The sequence below is a fragment of the Salvia miltiorrhiza genome, chromosome 3, assembly GCF_028751815.1.
Source record: "Salvia miltiorrhiza cultivar Shanhuang (shh) chromosome 3, IMPLAD_Smil_shh, whole genome shotgun sequence".
NCBI lineage: Eukaryota > Viridiplantae > Streptophyta > Magnoliopsida > Lamiales > Lamiaceae > Salvia > Salvia miltiorrhiza.
This window is the reverse complement of record NC_080389.1, coordinates 42,434,713-42,442,217: the sequence shown is the minus strand read 5'-3', so window position 1 is coordinate 42,442,217 and position 7,505 is coordinate 42,434,713. Positions and strand designations below refer to the sequence as shown.

General features: G+C 39.7%; 1 long non-coding RNA gene across 1 annotated transcript; it reads left to right on the top strand.

Annotated features, from left to right (window-relative positions):
• The first annotated feature begins 310 nt into the window (after positions 1-310).
• On the top strand, positions 311-1,560 carry LOC131015869 (uncharacterized). Its single transcript, XR_009098706.1, has 2 exons — positions 311-969; positions 1,427-1,560. It is a non-coding gene; the product is annotated as an uncharacterized LOC131015869 (long non-coding RNA).
• Positions 1,561-7,505: the final 5,945 nt, after the last annotated feature.

Below are 7,505 nucleotides of genomic sequence, written 5' to 3'. Positions count from 1 at the left end.
TAACTAATTGAGGATCGTCTCATGAGGGTGGATAAATAATTAATCCGCTCATCTTAGAGTATTCTAACTCACTTACTAATTAATAGCCTCATTCTAAATTAATCAATAATTAGAATTAGCTCAATTTAATAAATAGATTAATCTAGACTACCCTTAAATTGGGCCTGATTTTAAGCCAAAAATAATAATGGCAGTCCAAATAAAAATTAACTCTAGCCCAAACTAATTAAATACAGCCTATTATAAATTTAGATCTGCAGCCCACATAATTAAAATGAAGGCCCAATTTTTCGGCCCAAAGAGAAAAAAATCAAATGGCCCAACTCTTTTTCTTCCTTAACAATCATCCGCTCTCTTTCTCTCTCTCAGAAACGCTCACAGCTCCCTTCCGTAAGGGCGGCTTCGTCCGCCTCCTGCTCCGGCCGGCGTCGGTCGTCGCCGCGCCTGAGCCCGGCGCTCTTCTCTCTCTTGTCCGCCTTCGATTTCCTCATGAAACCGAGCTTCCATCTCCCTCTCCTCTTTCGATTTCGGAGGCTCCGTCTCTCTCCCTCACGCTGAAGTTCCGCCGCCGCCTTGTGAAGGCCGGCGAGCGGCGCCGCCTCACTCCCTCTCTCACTCCACACCTCTCAAATTCTCAATTCAGCCTATCATCTTCTGCAAATTTCGAGCCCTAGCTCTATCTCTGAAATCGCAGCGCCGTCACCTCGGATCTGAAAATCCGGCGAGGCCGACGCTAAATTACTCAACCGGAAACAAATTCGACTGCTCCTCTCTTCCCCGTGTTGTAGCAGATCAGTCGTCGTTGTTGGGTCTGTAAACCCAGCGACTAGCGGTCGCCGTTTGTCCTTGGCGCCGCTCTCCCCATTCTTCAGCAAGATACTATCTTGCTGAAGCCGCTGCTCCGGCTTCTGAACCATCGCTGCCCCTGCTCGAACTCCGGCGAGCCAGCATCATTCAAGGCAAAGCTAAGTTCGAGCTTATTTCTACAGTATAATAGGGATTTGTTTTGTATACGTCACTCACTTATTGCTGCCATTTTATTATTGCATATATGTTGCTGGGAGACTCTATTGCATATCTGTACATGGTTCGCGACGCCTAGTTGTTTTTCCAATTTGGTGCAGGCCATAAATCATCTTGATTCCTATTTTCGATTATGCAAGAGATTAAACTAAGCATGTAGTTGTTTCTATATCATAAGAGTTCTTACTGACTTTGTGATTGCTAAGCCCCTTAAGTATATAGACTCATTTATGAACTCAGTATTTTTTTGGTTAAAAGATGCCTTGATGGGTATGAGCATGTAACATTGACTAGAATAACTGAGTTTAGCAATTACCTTGTAATTGTTTGGTGTTTGGTGGCTGCTGCTATTGATTTCAGTAGGAGAATAACTGAAATAAAAATGATTCCTTAACGAATGCAGGTGAACTATGGAAGAATGGGGAAGTTCAAGCTACAACTTACCTCTTCGAAATCAAGGCTGGAGTTAAAAGAAACAACCCTCCCTCTCTGAACCTTGGTGCGCCTAAAAGAAGGAAAAGAATTATGGCTGGTGTTGTATTTTTTTTTTTAAGTGAAGTTGGCTACTTGACTATCTTAATTCCATAAGAGAGCTTACAAGTGAAGGAATAGGATTAGGTATGGGGAAGTTCAAGCTACAACTTACCTCTTCGAAATCAAGGCTGGAGTTAAAAGAAACAACCCTCCCTCTCTGAACCTTGGTGCGCCTAAAAGAAGGAAAAGAATTATGGCTGGTGTTGTATTTTTTTTTTAAGTGAAGTTGGCTACTTGACTATCTTAATTCCATAAGAGAGCTTACAAGTGAAGGAATAGGATTAGGTATAAGGTGTGCGGCTGAAAGACCGCTACTTTGTATTATAGCATGGCTGTGAGTAGGTGGCCGCAGAGTTTGAAGGGAGGGGAGTGCTGTAACAGTATTTGATGTTTCTTTCACCTTTTTGTTTCTTTCCTCCTTTTCTCTTTTCCTTCTTTTGATAAAGTAGCACTCATTTCCCTTATTCTTTTTGCACTAGATAGTGAATAGTAGTGTAGAAATGATTGTTGATGGTATTTGTTGGAGAGCATGCGTGTAGTATGCAATAGAGTAGGAAAGAGGACTATGATTGTAAGTGTTGGAAAGTCTTGAGGTGACAAATAGAATCCCATAGTAGTTTTTGTATCAATTGAGGATCTGAAAATCTAATTTTTTTGGATTCTACTAATCTTTATAAAGCCTCTGCGAATTAAATATCTAATTTAACTCGCTCTATTAGTCGGGATTAAATCCACGACTGAGTAAAGTAATAGATAGAAATAATATTTCGATTACAAATAAAATAATAACTCGACTTCGCTAAGTCAATTATCATTCTGAAATAAATCATTGACTACTCAATAATTCAATCGTGGCCATCTCAGGTAATGGCATCTAATTCAGAACTCTGAGCTGAATTAACTGAATATTAATCACTGGATTAAATCAACTGAAAGATGCAAAAATAAATATTGCATTTATTGCTCTTAATTATAAAATAAAATAGCGGGCTACTACATACTACCCCTCTTAACAAAAATTTCGTCCCGAAATTTGCATATTATTGCAAAAAGGTTCTGGGTACTCTCTCATCTTGATTTCTGTCAGACTATCTCAATCATCTTATTCATCGTGTCTGTTCCTAAAATTCTCTTTTCACCTACTTTATCTCAGTAGAGTGGTGATCTATATTTTCTTCCATGCATTACCTCATAAGGCGCCATATTGATTGTTGCCTGATAACTATTATTGTAGGCAAACTCAATCGATGACATCACTGTTCATCACTTTCACCTTTGCCTTGTACTACTTTTAACGTGTCTTCGAGAGTCTGAATTATTCTCTCCACCATCTATATGTTTGTGGGCAAAAGGTGGTACTGAAATTTAACCTTGTGCCTAATTTCTTCTACAAGTTCATACATAATCTGGATGTAAACTTCGAATCTCAGTCCAAAGTGATTGACACGAGCATACCGTGGAGCGCACAATTTCTCAAACATATAATTGGTCTAACTTGTCTGATCCGTATTTGATCGGTATTAATATAAAACGAGCTCATTTCGCAAGTCGCTCCACTATTACCCAGATGGTAGCACTCCCTCTTTTCGACTTCGTAAACTAGTCACGACATCTGTTGCAAAGTGCTCTAACTTCCATTATGAAATCTCCAATGGTTGTAATTTTTCATATGGTCTATGGTGCAAAGCCTTCACTCGTTGGCATGCTAGGCATCTCTCAACAAGTGTAGCTATATCTTTCCATCGGAATTCTTCTTTCAAGTCTTTGTACATTTTATGCTTCCCGGGTGGCCAGTATATGGCGTGTCATGAGCTTCGTTCATTATCTCATCTCTGAATTGTTCATCGTGTGAACACACACAATCTTTGATCAACATCAACGCATTATCCACGTCTCATGATATGTTTCCTAATCTTATTGCTAAACGTATTTTCTCCAAGGTCTCATTCCCATTTTTTTTTCAGCTTTCCTAAAAAGTTGGGTGTTATTACCTTCGTGGCAATAATCCCTTCTACAGATTCTAGTGGTTGAACCACTTCTAAATTCATTCTACTAAAATCTTTCATGGGTTCCTCTTCCTGAGTGAGGGGAGATCCCAACTTAAGTTGAGTCTTACGACTCAAGGCATCAACTACCATGTTAGCTTTGTCTGGGTGGTAGTTATTAGCACCGCCATAGTCTTTCACTAGTTCGAGCCATCTCATCTATCTCATGTTAAGATTCATTTGCTCGAAAAAAGAAAAAAAAAAAATATTTCAAACTTTTATGGTTTGTGAACATCTCACATCTAAATCCATATAGGTGGTGTCTCTACTACAACTAGTTCTAGATCATGAGTTAGATAGTTCAATTCATATGGTCTAAGCTTTCATGATACGTATGCTATCACTTTTCCTTCTTGTTTTAACACGCAATCGAGTACTATCTTGGACGTGTATACATAATCCACCTATTCTTTGTCAATCGTTGGAACAGCTAACGCTGGTGCAGTGGTTAACTTCTCCTTGAGCTCTTAAAATCTCCTTTCACATCCTTCTGTCCAAGAAAATTTGATTCACTTCTTGAGTAGTTGCGTCGTTGGTCTTTATATTTGAAAAAAAAAAATCCTTCTACGAACCTCCTATAGTAACTTGCTAATCCCAAGAAACTCTTGATCTTATTAGGGTTAGTAGGCGATCTCTATTTGTGTACGACTTGTATGTTGTCAGGACCCACTCTAATCCCTTCTCATGAGATAATATGTCCCAAAAATGTGACTTCATTGAGCCAAAATTCGCACTTGCAGAACTTAGCATAAAGATGCTTTGTTTTCAATATTTTTAAGACTATCCTCAGGTGTTTCTCATGGTCCTTCTCGTTCCTCGAGTAGATCAAGACATCATCTACGAAAACTAAGACAACTTGCCTAAGTATGGGTGGAACACTCGGTTCATGAGGTCCACAAACATGGCTGGTGCATTGGTCAATCCAAATGACACCACTACGAACTCATAGAGTCTATATCTGGTTCGGAAGACCACCTTGGGTACATCTTCTCATCGAATCTATAGTTGATGGTACCTAGACCTTAAATCTAGCTTTGAGGACACACTCACTCCTCTGAGCTGCTTGAAGAAGTCGTCTATCCTCGATAGAGGATACCTGTCCTTGAGTGTCACCTTGTTCAACTTTCTATAAGTTGATGTGTATCCTCGGTAGAGGATACACATTCTCAATGTGCCATCTTTATTCTTTTACAAAAAGAACGGGTGCACCCCGGTGAAATCTCCAGGAAACATTTGGAAATTCACGTACGATTGTCACGTCTCCTATACTGTTCTCAGTTTTTTTTTTTTTTTTTTTTTTTTTTTTTTTTTCTGTGCAACTACACAAGGTATGGTGGACACCATTTTCTGATCATCTTTGTTGCTTGAGGGGCGGAGATGATCGTCTTTCTCCTACCCATGCTGATCCCATGAAAACGTGTCAGTTTCTTCCCCGTGGTCGAAAAGAAATTTGACTTTCATTGCAAATGATGGTGGCATAGTTCTCATCTATCCATTCCATTCCTAAAATTATGTATATGTCTCTCATCGACATAACATACGAGTTGTTCACTCCAACTTGAATAATTTTTATGCTTAACTCTAAATTCAAGCACACATGTGCTATTATTGTTGTTGTTGCTATCGCTGGTGTGGTTACTGCTCTTGGTATGGTTGGGCAAAGCTTGGATTGTTCAAATGCAGAGTCTGAACAGGCGAGTTTAGCCTGAGAACCGCCCTTTGTTGCTTATTCGGGTAACGATTTATATAATGTTCATTCCAGTTACTATGCAACAACCTTCATTACCAGTCCTAGAGAGTTTCCCATGGTTCTTGTTCCACTTTGGGCAGGGTGGAGTCCCATACTTGTTATTCCCCATCTGTTTTGAGGTGTCATAGCAACGTTGCTGGGACGTCTGCCCCTGCCATGGCCCTTTCCTTAGCTTGGCCAGGGTTACTATATCCCATTCTCTTTTTCTTTCTCAAAAGTTTTGAGCCCGAGTTTGTGGAGGTGCAGACGTAGGCGCAGTTGCTGGTCTCTCTCCCAGCATTGCTGCCTCAATGTATAACGCTTTGCTAAGCAACTCCACGTAAGACGATCCACCATGGCTTGCCCAAGCCATTCTAATCTTGTGCCTCAGTCCGACACATAATTCTTTTAACCATCTTTTCATATGTGTCTACTTGCTCTAGCGCATATCTTGACGCATCGCAGAACATCATGCCGTATGGAGTAATTGTTGTTCTTCCTTGCTTCGGATTGTAAAATTCCATTTCTTTCTTTTTGCGATAGCTTTTGAGTGTATACTTGTCATATATTACAGTCTTAAACTATTCCCACGTTAAATTTCCTAACTACTCAATTGTCATTGTCTTCCTCCTTGCTTCCCACCATAAGTCAGCTGAAAGGATACGCAAGTAAGATGTTCCAGATCTGTGCAGCGCAAGAAATTGAAGATGCGCTCACTAGCTTGTATTCAAGTCTCAGCCTTTGTTAGATCTCCTATCCTATCGAAGACAGGTGGGTTTCCTCGTAGAAATAGTTCTTCTATTCTACGTTTTTGTTGTATGGTTAGTGGCGTTATATTGTTCTAGCCATGGTCTGGGCCTTTTTCATTATCTCGTGGAATTCTTCCTCTTCTTCTCGGACTCCCTTGTTTTGGTGGCGTACTGATGAGTTGACACGTAGTCATCAATACATACATATGCATATCATCACTTCTGTAAACCGTTTCTTGATTCTCAAATCTTGCTCGCACTCTTCCTCGTGCAAGCATATAAGTAAAATGTGGCGGAAGTGACTTGCCGCAAAAGATCGATAAGGTCGCTACATAGACATGGGAAATTAGTATCAATGACGACTATTTCATCAACATTTGAATATAGATATGGTGATCTATCCAAGCATTATACATGATGAACTGGTTATCTTGCAAATTCATCATGAAAGAGCTCAGTTCCAAAATGCCCTATTAACCAGCGTTTCCGTACTAATACTAGTCAAAATAACTAAGCCAACATAGGGGCATACAAAAGCATCGAAATGATCATCGTTTTCGAAATACACAAATAAGGTCCTACTAAATGCACAAGAGATTGTTTGTATGCATTACGTGCTTGACCCTTGGGTTGAAGCATACGTGTTTGACTGATTTAATCTGATGAGTATCTGTTTGTCCTTGGGTCACAGAAAATCTACCAACAGCTAGTAGATCGCAATGATTCAAATCACAAATGGCAATTAGACAAAGTGTTTCAATAATTTGCCAAACAATTGAAAATGAATAACCATAGGGTAGAAATGAATTGACTGAAAGGTCGAAACGAAATGACCTAATAGTCTGAACCCGTTTGGCTTTTCAGATGAAGGTTTAAAATATATAGGTTTAAAGACCCATATATGACGACTACTGAGATTTTGGTCATGTGGACTGGCCAGGTCCGACACAACTACTTCTCAGTTACTCGGAAATACTTTTCCGAACTTGGCAACTCTTGTTCATTGGCTGCAAAAGGAATATTTGGTCTAAAATCACCACTTTCTTCTTAACATCTTGAACATGTCCTTGAGAATATTCTAGAGCTTCTCAAACATGGAGTCTGCCTCCTAGTTTAATACAATCCTTAAACATCTTCTATAGGCGAAATAAGGTAGGCTCGACCTTACTCAACAATCTTCCTCTACATGATTTTTATGTAGTACTTCTAGTACTTAGTGTTTTCTTCACATAGCGCTTGAAATGCAACCATATAATTTGAAGCACTCTTCCGTGTCATTTCAAAAGACCTTCTGAAATATCACGCCTTCAATAAGGAAATAGATTTTGCTCCTCTGAGCATCTTTACAGGGTATGTTTCACCATACGTAATGCTAAGTCATGGGATGATCTTAGTCAATGCTCTCATTCCGGCTACTAAACTAAA